Below are 13,326 nucleotides of genomic sequence, written 5' to 3' on the forward strand. Positions count from 1 at the left end.
GTTTACTGTATCCCTTTTACTTCCTTATTGACGATGAAACACAGAAATAGCATCGGAATTCAATACATAAGGCACAATGCCGACTTAAGTACCAGAGGATTGCCTCTTCTTACATTCTATGATTTTAGCTTTTCGTGTGAGACCAGTTTTAGATATCGATGCTTCACTTCATGTTTACTGTATCCCTTGGACCTCCTTTTTGACGATGAAACACAGAATTTGCATCGGAATTAAATACAAAAGGCACAATGCCGACTGAAGTACAAGAGCACTGACTATTCTTACTGCCTATGTTTTGAACCTTTCCTGTGCGACCAGTTTTAGATTCGGATGCTTCACTTCAGGTTTACTGTATCCCATGGACCTTCTTATTCGCGATGAAACACAGAAATTGCATCGGAATTAAACACAAAAGGCACAATGCCGACTTAAGTTCAAGAACACTGACTCTTCTTACAGTCTAAGTTTTGAGCCTTTCCTGTGAGACCAGTTTTAGATTCCGATGCTTCACTTCAGGTTAACTGTATCCCTTGGATTTTCTTATTGACGATGAAACACAGAAATTGCATCGGAATAAAATACAAAAATCACAATGCCTACTTAAATACAAGAAGACTGACTCTTCTTACTGTCTATGTTTTGAACCTTTCCTGTGAGACCAGTTTTACATTCTGATGCTTTACATCAGGTTTACTAATCACTTGGACCTTCTTATTGACGATGAAACACAGAAATTGCATCGGAATTAAGTACAAAAGGCACTATGCCGATTAAGCACAAGAGGACTGACTGTTCTTACATTCTATGATTTGAACCTCTCCTGTAATACCAGTTTTACATTCCGATGCTTTACGTCAGGTTTGCTGTATCCCTTGGACCTTCTTAGTGACGATGAAACACAGAAATTGCATCGCAAATAAATACAATAGGCACAATGCCGACTTAAATACAAAAAGACTGACTCTTCTTACTGTATATGTTTTGAACTTTTCCTGTAAGGCCAGTTTTAGATTCCGATGCTTTACTTCAGGTTTACTGTCTCCCTTTTACCTTCTTATTGAGGATGAAACAGAGAAATTGCATCGAAATTAAATACAAAAGGCACAAAGCCGAATAAAGTACAAGAAGTCTGACTCTTCTTATTGTCTATGTTTTGAGCCTTTCCTGTGAGACCAGTTTTAGATTCCGATGCATCATTACAGGTTTACTGTACCCCTTGGACCTTCTTGTTTATGATGAAACACAGAAATTCTATTGGAATTAAGTACAAAAGGCACAATGTCTTACTTAAGTACAAGAAGACTGACTCTTTCTACCGTCAATGTTCTGAACCTTTCCGGTGAGACCAGTTTTAGATTCCGATGCTTCACTTCAGGTGTACTGTATCCCTTGGACCTTCTAATTGAGGATGAAACACATATATTGCATCGGAATTAAATACAAAAGGCACAATGCCGACTTAAATACAGGAGGACTGGCTCTACTTACATTCTATAAATAGAGCCTTTCCTGTGAGACCAGTTATAGATATCGATGCTTCATTCCAGGTCTACTGTATCCCTTGGGCCTTCTTTTTGACGATAAAACACAGAAATTGCAACGGAATTAAATACAAAACGCACAATGTCTTACTTAAGTACAAGAAGACTGACTCTTCTTACTCTCTATGTTTTGAACCTTTCCTGTGAGACCAGTTATAGATTCCGACGCTTCACTTCTTTTTGACGATAAAACACAGAAATTGTAACGGAATTGAATACAAAAGGCACAATGCCGATTTAAGTACAAGAACACTGACTATTCTTACATTCTATGATGTGAGCCTTTCCTGTGTGACCAGTTACAGATTTCGATGCTTCACTTCAAGTGTACTTTATCCCTTGGACCTTCTTATAGACGATGAAACACAGACATTGCATCGGAATTATATACAAAAGGCACAATCCCGACATAAGCACAAGATGACTGACTCTTCTTACTGTCTATGTTTTGAGCATCTCCTGTGAGACCAGTTATAGATTCCGACGCTTCACTTCAGATTTACTGTATACCTTGGACCTTCTTATTGACGATGAAACACAGAAATTACATCGGAATTAGATGCAAAAGGCACAATGCCGACTTAAGTACAAGATGACTGACTCTACTTACTGTCTATGTTTTGAACCTTTCCTGTGAGAACAGTTTTAGATTCCGATGCTTCTCTTCAGGTTTCCTGTATCCCTTGGACCTTCTTATTGACGATGAAACACAGAAATTGCATCGGAATTAACTACAAAAGGCACAATGCCGACATAAATACAAGAAGACTGACTCTTCTTAATGTCTATGTTTTGAGCCTTTCCTGTGAGACCAGTTTCAGATTCCGATGTTTCACTTCAGGTGTACTGTATCCCTTCGACCGTCTTATTGACGATGAAACACATACATTGCATCGGAATTAAATACGAAAGGCACAATGCCGTCTTAAGTACAAGAAGACTGACTCTTCTTACTGTCTATGTTTTGAACCTTTCCTGTGAGACCAGTTATAGATTCCGACGCTTCTCTTCAGATTTACTGTATCCCTTGGACCTTCTTATTGACGATGAAACACAGAAATTGCATCGGAATTAGATGCAAAAGGCACAATGCCGACTTAAGTACAAGAAGACTGACTCTTCTTACAATCTACGATTTGAGCCTATCCTGTGCGACCAGTTTTAGATTCCGATGCTTCACTTCAGGTTTACTTTATACCTTGGACCTTCTTATTGACGATGAAACACAGAAATTGCATCCGAACTAAATACAAAAGGCACAATGCCGACTTAAGTACAAGAAGACTGACTCTTCTTACTGTCTATGTTTTGAACCCTTCGTGTGAGAACAGTTTTAATTTCCGATTTTTCACTTCAGGTTTACTGTATCCCTTGGACCTTCTTATTGACGATGAAACACAGAAATTGCATCGGAATTAACTACAAAAGGCACAATGCCTACATAAATACAAGAAGACTGACTCATCTTACTGTCTATGTTTCGAACCTTTCCTGTGACACTAGTTATAGAATCCGATGCTTTACTTCAGGTTTACTGTATCCCTCTGACCTTCTTAATGACAATGAAACACAGAAATCGCATCGGAATTAAATACAAAATGCACAATGCCGACTTAAATACAAGAAGACTGACTCTTCTTATTGTCTATGTTTTGAACCTTACCTGTGAGGACTGATTTAGATTCCGATGCTTTACTTCAGGTTCACTCTCTCCCTTTAACCTTCTTATTGATGATGAAACACAGAAATTGCATCGGAATTAAATACAAAAGTCACAATGCCGACTTAAGTACAAGAAGTCTGACTCTTCTTACATTCTATGATTTTAGCTTTTCGTGTGAGACCCGTTTTATATATCGATGCTTCACTTCATGTTTACTGTATCCCTTGGACCTCCTTTTGGATGATAAAACACAGAATTTGTATCGGAATTAAATACAAAGGGCACAATGCCGACTTAGGTACATAAGACTGACTCTTCTTATATTCTATGATTTGAGCCTATCCTGTGAGACCAGTTTCAGATTCCGATGCTTCACTTCAGGTGTACTGTATCCCTTGGACCTTGTTATTCACGATGAAACACAGAAATTGCAGCGGAATTATACACAAATGGCACAATGCCGACTTAAGTACAAGAAGACTGACTCTTCTTACTGTCTATGATTTGAACCTTTCCTGTGGGTCCTGTCTTAGATTCCGATGTTTCACTTCAGGTTTACTGTATCCCTTGGACCTTCTTATAGACGTTGAAACACAGAAATTGCAGCGGAATTATACACAAAAGGCACAAGGCCGACTTAAGTACAAGAAGACTGACTCTTCTTACTGTCTATGTTTTGAACCTTTCCTGTGGGACAAGTTTTAGATTCTGATGCTTTACTTCATGTTTACTAATCCCTTGGACCTTCATATTGACGATGAAACACCGAAATTGCTTCGGAATTAAGTAGAAAAGGCACAATGCCGATTAAGTACAAGAGGACTGACCCTTCTTACATTCTATGATCTGAACCGCTCCTGTAATACCAGTTTTAGATTCCGATGCTTCACTTCAGGTTTACTGTATCCCTTGGACTTTCTTATTGAACATGAAACACAGAAATTGCATCGGAAATAAATACAATAGGCACAATGCCAAATAAATACTTAAAGACTGACTCCTCTTACTGTATTTGCTTTGAACCTTACCTGAGAGGCCAGTTTTAGCTTCCGATGCTTTACTTCAGGTTTACTGTCTCCCATTTACTTTCTTATTGACGATGAAACACAGAAATTGCATCGGAATTAAATACAAAAGTAACAATGCCGTCTTAAGTACAAGAAGTCTGACTCTTCTTACTGTCTATGTTTTGAGCCTTTCCTGTGAGACCAGTTTTAGATTCCGATGCTTCACTTCAGGTTTGCTGTATCCCTTTGACTTTCTTAAAGACGATGAAACACAGAAAATGCATCGGAATTAAATACAAAAAGCACAATGCCGACTTAAATACAAGAAGTCTGACCCTTCTTATTGTCTATGTTTTGAACCTTTCCTGTGAGGCCAGATTTAAATTCCGATGCTTTACTTCAGGTTCACTCTCTCCCTTTTACCTTCTTATTGATGATGAAACGCAGAAATTGCACCGGAATTAAACACAAAAGGCACAATGCCGACTTAAGTACAAGAAGACTGACTCTTCTTACTGTCTATGAGTTGAACCTTTCCTGTGAGACCAGTTTTAGATTCCGATGCTTCACTTCAGGTTTACTGTATCCCTTGGACCTTCTTATTCACGATGAAACACAGAAATTGTATCGGAATTAAGTACAAAAGGCACAATGCTGACTTAAGTACACGAAGGTTGACTCTTCTTACTGTCCATGTTTTGAACCTTTCCTGTGAGACGTGTTTTGGATTCCGATGCTTTACTTCAGGTTTAGTGTATGCCTTGGACCTTCTTATAGACGTTCAAACACAGAAAGTGCATCGGAATTAAACACAAAAGGCATAATGCCGCCTTAAGGACAAGAAGACTAACTCTTCTTACTGTCTATGTTTTGAACCTTTCCTGTGAGACCAGTTTCAGATTCCGATGCTTCACTTCAGGTTTACTGTATCCCTTGGACCTTCTTATTGATGATGAAACACAGAAATTGCATCTGAATTAAACTCAAAAGGCACAATGCCTTCTTAAGTACATGAAGACTGACTCTTCTTACAGTCTATGCTTTGAGCCTTTCCTGTGAGACCAGTTTTAGATTCCGATGCTTCACTTCAAGTTTACTGTATCCCTTGGATTTTATTATTGACGATGAAACACAGCAATTGCATCGGAATTAAAAACAAAAATCACAATGCCGACTTAAGTACAAGAAGACAGACTCTTCTTACTGTCTATGTTTTGAACCTTTCCTGTGAGACCAGTTTATGATTCTGATGCTATACTTCAGGTTTACTAATCCCATGGACCTTCTTATTGACGATGAAACACAGAAATTGCATCGGAATTAAGTACAAAAGGCACAATGCCGATTTAGTACAAGAGGACTGACTCTTCTTACATTCTATGATTTGCACCTCTCCTGTAATACCAGTTTTAGATTCCGATGCTTCACTTCAGGTCTTCTGTTTCCCTTGGACCTTCTTATTGTCGATGAAACACAGAAATTGTATCGGAAATAAATACAATAGGCACAATGCCGACTTAAATACTAAAAGACTTACTCTTCTTACTGTATATGTTTTGAACCTTTCCTGTGAGGCCAGTTTTAGATTCCGATGCTTTACTTCAGGTTTAATGTCTCCGTTTCACCTTTTTATTGACGATGAAACACAGAAATTGCATCGGACTTAAATACAAAAGGCACAAAGCCGAATTAAGTACAAGAAGTCTGAGTCTTCCTATTGTCTATGTTTTGAGCCTTTCCTGTGAGACCAGTTTTAGATTCAGATGCTTCATTACAGGTTTATTGTATCCCCTTAACCTTCTTGGTGATGATGAAACACAGGAATTCCATTGGAGTTAAGTAAAAAAGGCACAATGTCTTACTTAAGTACAAGAAGACTGACTCTTCTTAGATTCTATGATTTGAGCCTTTCCTGTGAGACCAGTTTTAGATTCCGATGCTTCACTTCAGGATTACTGTTTCCCTTGGACCTTCCTATTGACGATGAAACGCATAAGTTGCATCGGAATTAAATACAGAAGGCACAATGCCGACTTAAGTACATGAAGACTGACTCTTCTTACCGTCTATGTTTTGAACCTTTCCAGTGAAACCAGTTTTAGATTCCGATACTTCACTTCAGGTTTACTGTATCCCTTGGACCTTCTTATTGACGATGAAACACAGAAATTGCATCGGAATTAAATACAAAAGCCATAGGGCCGACTTAACTACAAGAAAACTGACTCATCTTAGATTCTATGATTCGAGCCTTTCCTGTGAGACCCGTTTTAGATTCCGATTCTTCACTTCAGGTTTACTGTATCCCTTGGACCTTCTTGTGGACGATGAAACACAGAAATTGCATCGGAAATAAATACAAAAGGCACAATGCTGACTTAAGTACAAGAAGACTGACTTTTCTTACTGTCTATGGTTTGAACCTTTCCTGTGACACCAGTTTTAGATTCCGATGCTTCACTTCAGGTTTACTGTATCCCTTGGACCTTCTTATTGACGATAACACACCGAAATTGCATCGGAATTAAAAAAAAAGGCACAATGCCAACTTAACTACAAGAACACTGACTTTTCTTACATTCTATGATTTGAGCTTTTCCTGTGTGACCAGTTTCAGATGCCGATGCTTCACTTCAGGTGTTCTGTATAACTTGGACCTTCTTATTGAGGATTAAACACATAAATTGCATCTGAATTAAATAAAAAAGGCACAATGCCGACTTAAGTACAGGAAGACTGACTCTTCTTACTGTCTATGTTTCGAACCTTTCGTGTAAGACCAATTTTATATTCCGATGCTTCACTGCAGGTTTACTGTATCCCTTGGACCTTCTTGCAGACGATGAAACACAGAAATTACATCGGAATTAAATACAAAAGGCACAATGCCGCCTTACGTACAAGCAGACTGACTATTCTTACTGTCAACGTTTGAACCTTTCCTGTGAGAACAGTTTTAGATTCCGATGCTTCACTGCAGGTTTACTGTATCCCTTGGACCTTCTTTTTGACGATGTAACACAGAAATTGCATCGGAAATAATTTCAAAAAGCACAATGCCGACTTAAATACAAAAAGACTGACTCTTCTTATTGTCTATGATTTGAACCTTTCCTGTGAGGCCAGATTTAGAATCCGATGCTTTACTTCAGGTTCACTCTCTCTCTTTTACCTTCTTATTGATGATGAAACACAGAAATTGCATCGGAATTAAATACAAAAGACACAATGCCGACTTAAGTACAAGAAGTCTGACTCTCCTTACTGTCTACGTTTTGAGCCTTTCCTGTGAGACCAGTTTTAGCTTCCGATACTTCACTTCAGGTTGACTGTATTCCTTGGACCTTCTTATTGACGTTGAAACACAGAAATTGCATCGGAATTAATTACAAAAACACAATGCCAACTTAAATACAATAAGACTGACTCTTCTTACAGTCTATGTTTTGCACCTTTCCTGTGAGACCAGTTTTAGATTCCGATGTTTCACTTCAGGTTTACTGTATCCCTTGGACCTTCTTATTGACGTTCAAACACAGAAATTGCATCGGAATTAAACACAAAAGGCACAATGCCGACTTAAGTACAAGAAGACTGACTGTTCTTACTGTCTATGTGTTGAACCTTTCCTGTGCGACCAGTTTTTGATTCCGATGCTTCACTTCAGGTTTACAGTATCCCTTGGACCTTCTTATTGACGTTCAAACACAGAAATGGCATCGGAATTAAACACAAAAGGCACAATGCCCTCTTAAGTACAAGAAGACTGACTCTTCTTACTGTCTATGTGTTGAACCTTTCCTGTGAGACCAGTTTTTGATTCCGATGCCTCACTTCAGGTTTACTGTATCCATTGGACCTTCTTATTCACGATGAAACACAGAAATTGCATCGGAAGTAAATACAAAAGGCACAATGCTGACTTAAGTACACGAAGACTGACTCTTCTTACTGTCCATGTTTTGAACTTTCCTGTGAGACGTGCTTTAGATTCCGATGCTTCACTTCGGGTTTACTGTATCCCTTGGACCTCCTTTTTGACGATGAAACACAGAATTTGCATCGGAATTGAATACAAAAGGCACAATGCCGACTTAGGTACAAGAAGACTGACTCTTCTTACATTCTATGATTTGAGCCTATTCTGTGAGACCAGTTTCAGATTCCGATGCTTCACTTCAGGTGTACTGTATCCCTTGGACCTTGTTATTCACGATGAAACACAGAAATTGCATCGGAATTAAATACAAATGGCACAATGCCGACTTAAGTACAAGAGCACTGACTCTTCTTACTGTCTATGTTTTGAACCTTTCCTGTGCGAGTAGTTTTAGATTCCGATGCTTCACTTCAGGTTTACTGTATCCCTTGGACCTTCTTATTCACGATGAAACACAGAAATTGCATCGGAAGTAAATACAAAATGCACAATGCTGACTTAAGTACACGAAGACTGACTCTTCTTACTGTCCATGTTTTGAACCTTTCCTGTGAGACGTGTTTTAGATTCCGATACTTCACTTCACGTTTACTGTATCCCTTGGACCTTCTTATAGACGTTCAAACACAGAAATTGCATCTGAATTAAACACGAAAAGGCATAATGCCGACTTAAGTACAAGAAGACTGACTCTTCTTACTGTCTATGTTTTGAACCTTTTAGGTGAGACCAGTTTTAAATTCCGATGCTTAACCTCAGGTTTAATTTATCCCTTGGACCTTCTTATTGACGATGAAACACAGAAATTGCATCGGAATTAAATACAAGAGGCACAATGCCGACTTAACTACAGGAAGACTGACTCTTCTTACTGTCTATGTTTTGAACCTTTCCTGTGAGAACAGTTTTAGATTCCGATGCTTCACTTCAGGTTTACTGTATCCCTTGAACCTTCTTATTGACGATGATACACAGAAATTGCATCGTAATTAAATACAAAAGGCACAATGCCGACATAAATACAAGAGAACTGACTCTTCTTACTGTCTATGTTTTAAACCTTTCCTGTGAGACCATTTTTAGGTTCCGGTGCTTCACTTCAGGTTTACTATATCCCTTGGACCTTCCTATTGGCGATGAAACACAGAAATTGCATCGGAATTAAATACAAAAGGCACAATGCCGACTGAAGTACAAGAAGACTGACTCTTCTTACATTCTATGATTTGATCCTTTCCTATGAGACCAGTTTTAGATTCCGATGCTTCACTTCAGGTTTACTGCATCCCTGGGACCATCTTATAGACGATGAAACACAGAAATTGCATCGGGATTAAATACAAAAGGCACAATGCCGACTTAAGTACAAGCAGACTGACTCTTCTTACTGTCATTGTTTTGAACCTTTCCTGTGAGAACAGTTTTAGATTCCGATGCTTCACTTCACGTTTACTGTATCAGTTTGCCCTTCTCATAGACGTTGAACACATAAATTGCATCTTAATTAAATACAAATGGGACAATGCCGACTTAAGTACAAGCAGACTGACTCTTCTCACTGTCAATGTTTTGAACCTTTCCTGAGAGAACAGTTTTATATTCCGATGCTTCACTTCACGTTTACTGTATCAGTTTGACCTTCTTATAGACGTTGAACACATAAATTGCATCTTAATTAAATACAAGTGGCACAATGCCGACTTAAGTACGGGAAGACTGACTCTTCTTACTGTCTATGTTTTGAACATTTCGTGTAAGACCAATTTTAGATTCCGATGCTTCACTGCAGGTTTACTGTGTCTCTTGGACCATCTTGCTGACGATGAAACACAGAAATTGCATCGGAATTAAATACAAAAGGCACAATGCCGACTTAAGTACAAGAAGACTGATTTTTCTTACTGTCTATGTTTTCAAACTCCCCTGTGAGGCCAGTTTTAGATTCCGATGCTTCACTTCAGGTGTACTGTATCCCTTGGACCATTTTATCGACGATGAAACACAGAAATTGCATCGGAATTAAATACAAAAAGCACAATGCCGTCTTAAGTACAAGAAAATTGACTCTTCTTACTGTCTATGTTTGGAACCTCTCCTGTAATACCAGTTTTAGATTTCGATGCTTCACTTCAGGTTTACTGTAACCTTTGGACCTTCTTATTGACGATGAAACACACAAATTGCATCGGAATCAAATACAATAGGCTCAATGCCGACTTAAATACAAAAAGACTGACTCTTCTTACTGTATATGTTTTGAACCTTTCCTGTGAGGCCAGTTTTAGATTCCGATGCTTTACTTCAGGTTTACTGTCTCCCTTTTACCTTCTAATTGACGATGAAACACAGAAATTGCATCGGAATTAAATACAAAAGGCACAAAGCCGAATTAAGTACAAGAAGTCTGACTCTTCTTATTGTCTATGTTTTGAGCCTTTCCTGTGAGACCAGTTTTAGATTCCGATGCTTCATTACAGGTTTACTGTATCCCTTGGACCTTCTTGTTGATGATGAAACACAGAAATTCCATTGGAATTAAGTACAAAATGCACAATGCCTTACTTAAGTACAAGAAGACTGACTCTCCTTAGATTCTATGATTTGAGTCTTTCCTGTGAAACCAGTTTTAGATTCCGATACTTCACTTCAGGTTTACTCTATCCCTTGTACCTTCTTATTGACGATGAAACACAGAAATTGCATCGGAATTAAATACAAAAGGCACAGTGCCGACTAAGGTACAAAAAGACTGACTCTTCTTACTGTTTATGTTTTGAACCTTTCCTGTGAGACCAGTTTTAGATTCTGATGCTTCACTTCAGGTTTACCTTACCCCTTGGACCTTCGTATTGACGTCGCAACATAGAAATTGCATCGGAATTAAATACCAAAGACACAATGCCGACTTATGTACAAGAAGTCTGACTCTTCTTACTGTCTATGTTTTTAGCCTTTCCTGTGAGACCAGTTTTAGATTCCGTTTCTTCACTTCAGGTTTACTGTATCCCTTGGACCTTATTGTGGACATGAAACACAGAAATTGCATCGGAATTAAACACAAAGGGCACAATACTGACTTAAGTACAAGAAGACTGACTCTTCTTAGTGTCTATGTTCTGAACCTCTCCTGTGACACCACTTTCAGATTCCGATGCTTCAGTGCCGGTTTACTGTATTGTTTGGGCCTTCTTTTTGACGATAAAACTCAGAAATTGCAACGGAATCAAATACAAAAGGCACAGTACCAACTTAAGTACAAGAACTTTGACTCTTCTTACATTCTATGATTTGAGCCTTTCCTGTGTGACCAGTTTCAGATTCCGATGATTCACTTCAGGTGTACTGTATCCCTTGGACCTTCTTATTGACGATGAAACACATAAATTGCATCGGAATGAAATACAAAAGGCACAATGCCGTCTTAAGTACAAGAAGACTGACTCTTCTTACTGTCTATGTTTTGAACCATTCCGGTGACACTAGTTATAGTTTCCGATGCTCCACTTCAGATTTACTGTATCACTTGGACCTTCTTGTTTACGATGAAACACAGAAATTGCATCGGAATTAAATACAAAAGGCACAATGCCGACTTAAGTACAAAATGAGTGACTCTTCTTACTGTCTATGATTTGAACAATTCCTGAGACTCTAGTTATAGATTCCAATGCTTCACTTTAGGTTTACTGTATCCCTTGGACCTTCTTATCGACGATGAAACACAGAAATTGCATCGGAATTTAATAGAAAAGGCACAACGCCGACTTAAGTACAAGAAGACTGACTCATCCTACTGTCTATGTTTTCAACCATTCCTGTGACACTAGTTATAGATTCCGATGCTTCGCTTCAGGTTTACTGTATCCGTCTGAAATTCTTATTGATGATGAAACACAGAAATTGCATCGGAATTAAATACAAAATGCACAATGCCGACTTAAGTACAAGAAGACTGACTCTTCTTACTGACTATGTTGTGAACATTTCCTGTGAGGCCAGTTTTAGATTCCGGTGCTTCACTTCACGTTTACTGTATCCCTTGGACCTTTTTACTGACGATGAAACACCGAAATTGCATTGGAATTAAATAGAAAAGGCACAATGCCGACTTAAGTACAAGAAGACTGACTCATCCTACTGTCTATGTTTTGAACCATTCCTGTGACACTAGTTATAGATTCCGATGCATCACTTCATGTTTACTGTATCCCTTGGACCTTCTTACTGACGATGAAACACAGAAATTGCATCGGAATTAAATCAAAAGGCACAATGCCGACTTAAATACAAGAAGACTGACTCTTCTTGCTGTGTATGTTTTGAACCATTCCAGTGACCCTAGTTATAGATTCCGATGCTTCACTTCAGGTTTACTGTATCCGTCTGACCTTCTTATTGATGATGAAACACAGAAATTGCATCGGAATTAATTACAAAATGCACAATGCCTACTTAAGTACAAGAAGACTGACTCTTCTTACTGTCTATGTTTTGAACCATTCCTGTGACACTAGTTATAGATTACGATGCATCACTTCACGTTTACTGTATCCCTTGGACTTTCTTACTGACGATGAAACAAAGAAATTGCATCGGAATTAAATACAAAAGGCACAATGCCGACTGAAATACAAGACGACTGATTCTTCTTACTGTCTATGTTTTGAACCTTTCCTGTGCGAGCAGTTTTAGATTCCGATGCTTCACTTCAGGTTTACAGTATACCTTGGACCTTCTTATTGACGTTCAAACACAGAAATTGCATCGGAATTAAACACACAAGGCACAATGCCGACTTAAGTACAAGTAGACTGACTCTTCTTACTGTCTATGTGTTGAACCTTTCCTGTGAGACCAGTTTTTGATTCCGATACTTCACTTCAGGTTTCCTGTATCCCTTGGACCTTCTTATAGACGTTCAAACACAGAAATTGCATCGGAATTAAACACGAAAAGGCATAATGCCCACTTAAGTACAAGAAGACTGACTCTTCTTACTGTCTATGTTTTGAACCTTTTCGGTGAGATCAGTTTTAAATTCCGATGCTTAACCTCAGGTTTACTTTATCCCTTGGACCTTCTTATTGACGATGAAACACAGAAATTGCATCGGAATTAAATACAAAAGGCACAATGCCGACTTAACTACAAGAAGACTGACTCTTCTTACTGTCT

The sequence above is a fragment of the Schistocerca serialis genome, chromosome 4, assembly GCF_023864345.2.
Source record: "Schistocerca serialis cubense isolate TAMUIC-IGC-003099 chromosome 4, iqSchSeri2.2, whole genome shotgun sequence".
NCBI classification, from domain to species: domain Eukaryota; kingdom Metazoa; phylum Arthropoda; class Insecta; order Orthoptera; family Acrididae; genus Schistocerca; species Schistocerca serialis.